We start from the raw sequence: 10,829 nt of genomic DNA, 5'->3' as shown, positions 1-10,829 counted from the left end.
CTGCGCCACCAGGGAGGGCCCCCAAATCCAGGTGGTTTTATGGCACACAGTAGCTTTTCTCTTGGGCAGAATGGGTTACGAGACCTGGGGTAAGCATGGCAGAGAGGTGCCCTTTCATTAGATCTCGCCCCTGTGAGTTCTGCTGAACCAAGAATTACAAGTAGCTCAGGAAAGTTCTTTAAAGAGAGCTATGGACAGGGCAGATTAAAGGGATAGTATAATTGTCAGGAATAGTGCTTGACCAGACAATTGTGGATAAAAAAGCTGGGCGAAGGGTAAAGGTGGAGCTAGAAACATATCTGAAGAAGCCCATGCTTAATGAAAAGCTATGTCAAGAGCTTCACTGGAAAATTTAGAAGGCTAATATATTCTAACAGTCATTTTTGTGATTGTGTTGTCCATCATCCCTCACCCCTTTTCTGGGCAAGCATCACGCTAAGATTGTGTGTGTGTGTGGTAGGTGGTAACTACCTCTCCTACAGAAGGTAGTCTTGTGGGTTTATAAACCAACGTGCCCCCACCCTGTAAGCCAAAAATTCAGTCTCTCTCTGTGTGTCTATTACCCTCACTCTCTTGCCTCTTTTGTAGAAAGACAAAAGGAGAGGGCAACAAATTGTTGGGATTTATTTTTTCCCAGTGCAGCACCTTGGAAAAATTGCTGATGAGCTTCTTCTATTCCTATCTCTGGAAGGGCCCTAGTTCTGCCTTTTTCTGGCCAGATTTTCAACTGTTTCGTTGATGCTATGCAATTCAGTGATCATTGCTTACAATGAAGAAAGCGTATAAAAAGCAGGGTCTTCTTCAGCTTTTTGTGTGGGGACCCACCAAAACCAATTGTTGGTGCAAGCAGTTGCTTAAAGTTCAATGTGTCATACCTCTAGGAAACAGGGACAGGCCCAGAATAAGTCTAGATAAAAATAATTTAGTATTTAGAAATACAACACCTTGCTTATTTCAGTTATTAAATGGCACAAATGACAAAAAAATGGAATGAATTTTTTTTTTTTTAAGAAAAAGAAAATCCCAGTGACCTCATAGTCTTGATGATTTGGAGTTAATAACTACGAAGTGCTTAATATGCAGGTGTATAGGTGGCCAATACCCCCAACTCAACAATTTATCTGCATTTGTGTGATGACATCTGACCTACTTTTCAGCATTCCAGGCAGTAATTACCCAAAGCCCTCCCCAAATTCTCAGTCCATAAAATCCTCCTTTTAATAATACTTAACAAGCCTCTAGTGTGTTCCTATAGGCACTTCAAAGTTACACTGGCACCAGGGGAGTGTTTTTGAAACATGTAAAGCGCATTCTGGGGGATTTTAGGCTTAATACAAAATTGCAGGGACACAAATATCAGGTTCTGTAATCTGCTGGGAATCGTTGACAACTGAGAAGACTATCGTAGTAGAAAGCTGTGAACTCTCTCTGTTTCCTGAGACACACAAATAGGAGTTCTAGGTAGGCCCAGTGTGCAGGAGGCAATGGGCAATTCTGCTGAAGCACTGGGTGGTATAATGCTACCTCATTAGCTTTCCATTTGGATCAGGCAAGCATGCAAATGAAGGGTAAAGGACTAGCTACTACCAAATTCCTTTTCCTTTCATCCCAGTACTTCATTTCCATTCCTTCTTACATGCATTATTAATAAGGATGGCATAGTTACTTCAACAAATGCTGTCTTCGAAGTTAAAATAGTTCTCTGCTCATAGCTGAAAAGAGTATAGAGAAAATAGAGATTTTACAGGTTCAATTTTAGCCAAATATTCCTCAGCATAGACTATGATACACCTAGGGACAATATAGTGATTGCTCTGGTCTAGTTCTGCACTGTTCATATGGTTAACTGCTAGCAACATGTGGCTATAAATTAAAATGAAATAAAATCCAAGTTTTTAGTTAAATTGGCCACATGTCAAGTGTTCTGTGTGCATGCATGATAAGTGGCTGCTCTATTAGATAAGATAGGATCACAACATTTTTATCATTGCAGAAAGTTCCCTTGGATTGCAGCATTCTAAAATAAGATTATTACATGCTAATGTTTTTGTTTGTACTAGTTGGTTATAAACATGCCTAAGATATATTTTCCTAAAGATTATGTAGATAAATTCCAAAGATACTCTAGTGAGACTATTGTAGAACTGAGAATCTTATTGACAGGAGCTTCACTTGGTGACTGTATTAGTTGCCTTCTATTAACTTCAACCTCTCTTTGGCTATGTTTTCATTTCCAAATTCGAGCAGAGTAAAGTGAATTGAAACAATAAGAGTAGTAAATTTAGGTAATTAAGTAGTCATGGTGAGAATGAAAGTCTCATGGAATCATTCGGAATATTTCAACAGTCAATTTTTATTTTCACTGTGAAGATAATCTAATATTTGCAGACAACAAGCCCTGTCATTTCTTCTGTCAGGCAACTAACTGTGACTGCCTTTTTTAAGCACAAATTTGGCAGCTGAAGTAATGTCTAAGTGTTTTTTTAATTTTTAAAAAAGATTTATTTATTTATGCATACAAGAACTGGGGTACAGGCCAGAGGTGCAGGTGTGTGATATAACTCACCAGAGACAGAGTGGGGAGCAGAACAGGCAGAACAGGCTGCGGAAGGGCAGCAGGCAGGTCAGGAGAGGCCTGCTGGACCATAGGGTCACCTCCTGGGCTGGCATTTGCACTTTCATTGCAATGAGAGGGCCCAGTGTTTTTAAATTTTTAAATAAATAAAAGATGTTATTGTGGATTAAAGAAATTCTCCCAAGAAATTCTGTCACATGATAAAACAAATGTAAGGAAATGATCAGGCTATCCCATTTTAAGTTCCCAATATTTGTTACTAGACTAGAATTGATTGGAAAACCACAATTCCTTAAAAATAAATTCTTAATTTCCCATTTCAAAAAACATGTTCATTAAATACAATGGAAAATGCACGTTGAAACTTTTTCATGTTTATAATCTTTCATCTTTTTTAGTTATGCACTTTTTGAAAAATCGTAATAATACTGGAATTTGAACTTTCAAATCATATGCTGTGTTAACTCTGGCTAGATCTGTTGCACCTTAAGTCTGAAGTGTCCTATTTAAGAAAAATTATTTAATGGGGAGAGGAAAGGAAAGATATTTTGGAAATCTTTATACCTTTAAGTATCCCATGTATATAGGAATGCGTAATCTTATATTGTTAATGTATACACACACACCCACACACACACAGCGCCCATAACCGCTATGCCTGTATGACATTTTCAGGTTATCCTTTATTTGGGAAATGAAAAGGGGGTGTGGTTACCTTACAATGTCAATTAAGTTCCCGCGTGTGTCAATTGGCAACCAAAGCAAAACAAAGATCTGAGCAACCGAGTGATGTATTTGTTTAATAACAAATTGCCAGAGCATTAACTCAGTATTATTGGTTTCTGTTTTGGGGTTTCCTCTCCAGCCACCAGCAGCCTCCGGGTGATGTCCAACAGCACAATAGGTCCGGGCGCTTCTTGGTGCGCGCCATAGGGTAGGGGGTAACGCGCAGGCCTGGCCCCACCCTATAGCGGTTGGCAAAGCCCGGAAAGATCGCCCCTGGTCCAGGCGGAACTGGAGCCTGAAGGGTCGGCCGGGGGCGGGGCCTTCTGGGGGCGGGGCCAGGGCGTGGAGCGCGCGCCGGTCACGTGCCACAAAGGCTTGGCGCAAATAATTCGGGCGCGCTCCCGGTGGGGGCTGACCGCACCGAGGGGCGGTGCCACCTCCTGGAGCAGCGCCCCACTGCCTCGTTGTCTTCCTGGCGCCGGGATTCCTGAGACTCTGGGCGGTTCCTCGGGGCCGCCAGTCCTCGGGAAGTGCGAGCGCGTATCGGTGCCGGCCACTTCGTCGACGTGGGGCGGGCAGACGGGAAGCCTGCAGCCGTGGCCCCTCCCCGGGAGCTGTGGGAGCCGGGTGGCCGCGTAGGTCAGTTTCTCGCTGCCGTACCCGCCGGGAGTCCAAGGCTGGTTCTCCTGCGAGCGGGTTCCTCACTACCCGATGCTGGAGGCGGGTGGCCTTTCGGGGAGGTCTTTAAGCTTCTGGTGATAGTGGTTGTCGGGGAGGGGTACACTCTCGTCTCCCGCACCCCTGGATGATTAGGGTCATCCAGGGTGATGGCGGGGTGATGCTGGGCTCCTAGCCAGAGCTCGGCTTCCTGGTGGCACGCTGGCTGCTCCTGAGCTGCAAGGAAGTTATTAAAAGTGACAAGATGTTGGCATTTGTTCTCGTGATGCTAAGATATACAGCGCTTGCATTTCTCACAAAGTCATCATCTACGTACTTTCTTGACACTTTGGTGTAAGCATCGTTAACTTTTAGTTTGTTTCCCATGAGGAGGATTTGCTTCACATTAAGTCACGAGCTGTTCATGTGATCACTTCATGTACCGCGTGGTCAATTCAAGCATGAAAAACTATCAAAGGGATTCAGAAACATTACAAAAAGATTGCAGCTGCACAATAGAAACAGTTCACTTACCAATGGCCCTTCTGATCGGCAAGCATTGAAAGGAGTTATCCTAATTTAGTTAATAGTTTGCAGTTGTCAAAATCACATCAAGCAGATGATATTGTGAAGGTATATCTTTAACAAGGCTGCTTGAATGTTTCAAGTCTAGTAAAAGTGTTCGTGGATAGTTAAAAATAGAATGAAATCAGTGATTTTTTTTTCCTGAAAGCTTCTTGCTTTGCAGTGGGTACATTCTGGACAGAACGTTCTGAATATCCTCACCTCTTCACTCAACATTTGGAAAACAATTTGTTGATCTGCTTTGAGGGCTGGTAGTGATTGACTTCTAACCGTGTGTAGGGTAAATGGATCAATCAAGCTTTTTGCGCCACTAGCCTCTGTTGCTATCACCTGCGTTTTTGATGGTTTTGCTGCAGAAGGCGTTTGGGAGCGTGGGCGCAGGCACGCCTATCTCACTGTGGACACCTGCAGCTTGTAAGTGGGCACACCTGAGCCCAGAGGTCAGGTATATAAGGGCTGGGTCACTCAGAGGCTAGGAGAGGGCGAGATGTGTGATGATTACAGAAGAGGGGAGACCTTGAGAGAAAGCCAGAGAGATGAACAGAGGGTTGGCAGCCTTGGTTGACTCCCAAGCTCTCGGGGGATTATAGGGGTTGGGGTGAGTGATGGGAGCCTGCCTGCCAACAGATAGCCTTGCCTAGTTGATCCACTGCATCTTGATACAGTGAATTTCTGTGGTCAGTGTGGTAAGTTAACATTCTGAATCCCACAACTGATATTTTTAGAGGTTTCTGTATTAGTTACTGAATAGTAACAAAATCCACCCTCTTTTTCATCTGCTTGTTCTAAGCTCTGGGCTATCTCCAATTTATAAAGGGGGGAAGGGAGGAAACTGTCAGCAATATTCCTTCTTAAAATTTAACTTTTCTCCACCACCATCCCCCAGCAACTCTTCCATAGCACTGAGCAACCGATACACAAAAATAGCTGTTGACTGCTGCAAGGTAGAGTAGATTTATCTGAAGCAGTTGTGTATCAGTGTAGGGTTGATCAGATGGCGCTTGCCAAATTCTTTGTCTTGGAAGGGTGGCTAATTGTTGCTGGAGGCCACACTGTCTTGCAGGTATTTGAGCAGCAGGCACACCTGTAATTCAGAGCATCTAGATGTTCTATCTACAAAAACACTGATCCTCTAAAGTAAATGGCTGTGACGACTTGTTAGATCCAACAAGGGTGGAGAAAGAAGACAGATTCTTTTGGGGGGTAACATGGTACAATGTTTATGAATAAAAACATTTATTTTACTCAGAAACACAATATATATTTTAAAAGATTTATTTATTCATACAGAACTGGGGTACAGGCCAGAGATGTGGGGGGTGAGAGGATTCACCGGAGACAGAGTGGGGAGCAGAACAGGCAGATCGATGAAGTACACTGCTGAGGGGAGCAGCAGGCGGGTCAGGATAGGTCTGCCATGCCATGTGGATCTCCTCCAGGGCAGGCGGGGATCGAACTCATGCGAAGTGGCTTAAGCTTCTTAGTGCTGTGCTTTAATCCCCTGCGCCACCAGCGAGGGCCCAGAAGCACAATATTTTAAAGTTGAAACTGTTGTGATAGTGTCTTACCTTTTTGACATTACTAGAAGTTTAGCTTTTGTGCAATATGTATTTTCTGAGAAAAGCAGTAGAAAATAAGTCTGCTTGACATATGGAGGAGGGAGAATAAAATAGCAAATGTATGTGAAAAGTCTGAAGTGATTCAGAACCTTCCCGAACCTGTTCTATGAAGCCTGATGTAAACTAAGACTTTTTGATGACTAGTAAAGTCTTTCCAGCTCCTAGGAAGATAGATATTGGCAGTATAGGAGCCAGCTTGTACAATCTTGCCAGAATTCATTAATGAAGTCAGAAAAGTTACTGCTTGGTACTTTGTATAGTATATAAGAACCTTATAGGATGTTCTTGATCCTGAGGAATGTTGGATTTTCCTTATAACACTGATAAACATGTGGTCAAGTATAAGAAATTGTTTTAATGCTTTTAGTAAAAGAATTTATTCCATCACCCTAACTTCCTATATCCATCAGCAGGCAACTAGCAAAATACTAAGTGAAAGCACTGTTTAAGCATGCATTTCCTATTATATAACATTGGAGAGTAACCATGTGATTTTTTACTTTCTTTGAAGTTTTCCTTAAAAGAAAAATGTGGCTATATAGTAGATAACTTACTGGTATTGTTATATATGAGTTTCATTCAAGTTTGGAAGAATTTTCAAACATGAAATCAAAATGGGTAATATTTAAATGTACTTTGTCCAAAATTTAAGAATTTTATCATAAAAAGGTTATTACTGTTACTACCTAAAACTGTATTTATCTAACTTGAGAACTTCTCTGTCCTTCACTTTGTTTACCCAAAACATTACTTGTTTTGACAGTAGTTAATAGTTTTCCAGATCAATCAAGTTTACATTCAAATCAGGAGTGCATTCTACGGTTAATTGTTAGTTGTTGAATCAGGTGAACTATAAAGCACTCTTAAGGTTAAATAGTTTCAAAAAAACAAGGCCATGAAGTTTATTTAATTTTCTACAATTTTGATAAGTTTCAATTCAATGACTGGAACTGAAAACCAGTGCATAGTATTACGTTTCTGTTCAGCATCCATATCATTTGGGTATATAATTAATAAGAGAACTTAATAAAAATGTCAAATGTAAAGTGAATAATAGTTGGATATGTAACATTTTACATTGGCTTTTTTTTTTTTTTGTAGAGGTTTATGAACTGTAGTATGACATTACAGTTAAAGCCTGTTCTCTATTTCTCCTCCAAAAGAGACCAGGATGTTGATCAGTGCACAAAGCTTTAATGCAGAAGTTTAAAATTTCCCTAAATTAACAATTATGTGATTTTAAAATTTTTACGAAACAAGTGTTTTCTAAAATGGATTTTATTCATTTACTGTTATTTTCCTTAAATAGGCATATTTTTGGTTTCTCATTTCAATTAGTAAATAGTTTTTTAAAAATGAGATTGAGGCCCTCCCTACTGGCACAATGGATTAGGATGCAGCACTGGAAGCTAGCTGCAGCTGCTTCAGTGCTAGTTCAATCCCAGGCTCAGGAGGTGACCCACATGGCGTGGCAGACCTCTCCTGACCCGCAGGTTGATCCCTTTAGCAGTGTACTTTATCAATCTGCCTGTTCTGCTCCCCACTCTGTCTCTGGTGAATCCTCACTGCCCCTGCACCTCTGGCTTGTACCCTAGCTCTGTATGAATAAATAAATAAATCTAAAAAAAATGAGATTGAGCCATAATTAAATTTAACTTCAACACTTGCACTTTAATTAGGGTCTGTGGCCTTTAATTTTAGAGACTGACTTGAGTTCTATAAAATATAGCATAAATGTTGTTTCACTCCTTGGTTAAAAGTTCTAGTGGGGGCTTATTGTCACACATTTGCTAAGTTTTTGTTTGTTTCTTAACCTTTAAGGTTTGAGTGTTAAGATATGAATCTGTTAATCTTAAATTTTAAAACAAAATACAATTGCTTCATATATCTTGCTTTAATATATGTATCTGTATACACACACATACAAAGGTATACATATGTGTGATCACATCAGAAAAGTTAACTGATTACTTGCTGGGAACTATTACAATTAAGAGCAAAATTTATTTTCTTGCTATCCCCATGTTTTTGTAGTTATTTTTTAAGAATTTATTTATGCATACAGAACTAGGTATAAGCCAGAGGTGCAGGGGTGGTGAAAGGCTTCACCTGAGGTAGAGTGGGGAGCAGAGTAGGCAGAACAACAAAGTACACTGCTGAGGGGAGCAGTGGGCGGATCAGGAGAGGTCTGCCTTGTGATGTGAATCACCTCTGGGGCTTGAGATCAAACTCGCACTGAAGTGGCTGAAGCTCCTTTGCAGTGCTGCGTCCTAACTTGTTGCACCACCCGGGAGGGCCCGGTTTTGTAGTTATGTTAACTTACTATGTTTCCTGCATATTACAATATGAGGAAAAGAAACACCCTTAAAATAAAAGTTCAGTGCTAAATACACTGAAGTTCTTTTTTCAACTTTTGTAAAACACATGTATTTATTTAAATTTTTTCTCACTATTCAAATATAGTGTTTCACTTCTTTCAGACATTCAGCATACTGCCACATGTAACTATGCCTTTGAGATTAAAAATAGTTTTAATAACTTATGAATAATTAGACTCCTGTTGGTTTTGTTAATAGTGTAAAAACTATTTGAGAACAGTGAAAACCATATTTCAGATGCTTCCTGTCTTATTTTTAATCTTTATTGTGGCAAAGTATACATAAATTTACTTCCATAAGCATTTTAAAGTACACTAGTCACTGGTGTTAAGTACATTCACATTGTGTAGCCATCATCACTATCCATTTCTAGAACTTTTTAATATCAAAGTATAACTGCACTCATTAAAAAGTAACCAAAAAATAACCACCCATTTCCCCCCCACTCTTTTTTTTAAATTTTTTTTTAAAGATTTATTTGTGCATACAGAACTGGGGTACAGGCTAGAGGCTCAGGGGCAGCGAGAGGCTTCACCAGAGACAGAGTGGGGAGCAGAACAGGCTGGTGGACGAAGTACACTGCTGAGGGGAGCAGCAGGCTGGTCAGGAGAGGTCTGCCACGCCATGTGGTCACCTCCGGGGCAGGCAGGAATCAAACTCATGTGGAAGTGGCTTTAGATTATCAGTGCTGTGCTTTAACCCCCCCCCCCCCACTCTTAGCTTCTGATAATCACCCTTCTAATTTTGTGTCCATGTTTTGTTTTGTTTTGTTTTTAACCCCCACTCTTAGCTTCTGATAATCACCCTTCTAATTTTGTGTCCATGAATTTGTCTACTTTTGGTCTCTCATATCAATGAAATTGTACAGTATTTGTCCTTTTGTGCCTGATGTATTTCACTTAGTATAGTTTTAAGGGTTCATCCATATTATAGCATAGGTAAGAATTTCATTTTTTTTTTAGTTTATTCATACAGAACTGGGGTACAAGCCAGAGGCACAGGGGCGGTGAGAGGCTTCGCCAGAGACAGTGGGGAGCAGAACAGGCAGACTGACAAAGTACACTGCTGAGGGGAGCAGCTGGGGGTCAGAAAAGGTCTGCCACGCCATGTGGATCACCTCTGGGGTGGGGGATCGAACTCGCACTGAAGGGAAGCAGCTGCAGCCAGCTTGCAGTGCTGTGTCCTAACCCTTTGGGCCACCAAGGAGGGCCCAGAATTACATTCCTTTTAAGGCCTAATTGTAGATATGCACAAGTGTGAACCATCATCACACTTCCTTTTCCTGTGTTGATCCCTCTGTCTTCCCCTCCCTTGCAGAATGTCTCTGGTTTATAGTTGCCTGCTAATTTCTTTTTCCTGATCCTTTATTTGGTTCCCCTATATTCCTGCTATAAGTGAAACCATATGATATTTTTCTTTTTCTTTCTACCTTATTTCACTAAACATAACTCTTTCTAGCTCAAACCATGTTGCTGCAAATGACATGAGTTTATCTTTTTTGATTGCCAAATGGTATTCCATTGTGTGTATGTGTGTGTGTATATATATATGCATATATTATATCGTCTTGATCCAGTCATCTGTGTTTGGGCATTTGGGTTTCCAAACCTTAGCTATTTTAAGTAGGGCTACCATAGTCAGGAGTGCATGTATACTTTTGAATTAACGTTTTGTTTTCTTTGGCTAGATTCCTAGGAGTTGAATTGCTGGGTCATATGGTAGTTCTATTTTTAGTAGTTTGAGGAACCTCCCCACAACTTTCCATAGTGATTGTACCAGTTTGCATACCCACCGGAAGTGAGAGTTCCTTTTTCTCTACATCCTTGCCAACATTTGTTGTTGCCTGTTTTTTTTTTTTTTTTTGGAATGTGTGCCATTCTCACTGGTGTCAGGTGGCATCTCATTTCAGTTTTTATTTGCATTTCCCTGATTATAAGTGATATTGAACATTTTTTCGTATTGTAGGTGTGTTTTTTATGGCATGCATTTTTTTTTATTTTGTAACAGTTTATTTTTACATCATTTTGTACATTTTTTTTGCCATCTCAATTGTAATCCCCGCGGGTTTCTCATCACCAAGTAACCCATGTGCCATCACCATAATCCCGTGCTCTTCCCCACCCCCCCATTTTTTATCCCTTTTCCCACTCCACCCCTGCAAAATGTCTCTGGTATATGGTTGTTCATTATTTTTGTTATTTTCTCCCCTGGTCCATTATACTCCTGCTATGAGTGAAACCATCCAGTATTTTTATTTCTTTTTCTGGCTTATCTCACTAAGCATGATCT

The 10,829-nt window shown here is 40.6% G+C and overlaps 1 protein-coding gene across 2 annotated transcripts in view; it reads left to right on the top strand.

Annotated features, from left to right (window-relative positions):
* The first annotated feature begins 3,779 nt into the window (after window positions 1-3,779).
* Window positions 3,780-10,829, top strand: part of OSBPL1A (oxysterol binding protein-like 1A) — a 182,137-nt gene continuing 175,087 nt past the window's right edge. For both annotated transcript variants that reach the window (XM_004683793.2, XM_012725894.1), the window contains exon 1: window positions 3,780-3,940. The gene's annotated coding sequence lies outside the window, so the exon portion shown is untranslated. The remainder of the gene's footprint in view (window positions 3,941-10,829) is intronic.

This window comes from Condylura cristata, unplaced genomic scaffold (genome assembly GCF_000260355.1).
Source record: "Condylura cristata isolate star-nosed mole 26May11 unplaced genomic scaffold, ConCri1.0 scaffold00016, whole genome shotgun sequence".
Lineage (NCBI taxonomy): Eukaryota > Metazoa > Chordata > Mammalia > Eulipotyphla > Talpidae > Condylura > Condylura cristata.
Note: the sequence above shows the minus strand (reverse complement) of the source record. Positions and strands in the feature narration are given on the sequence as shown.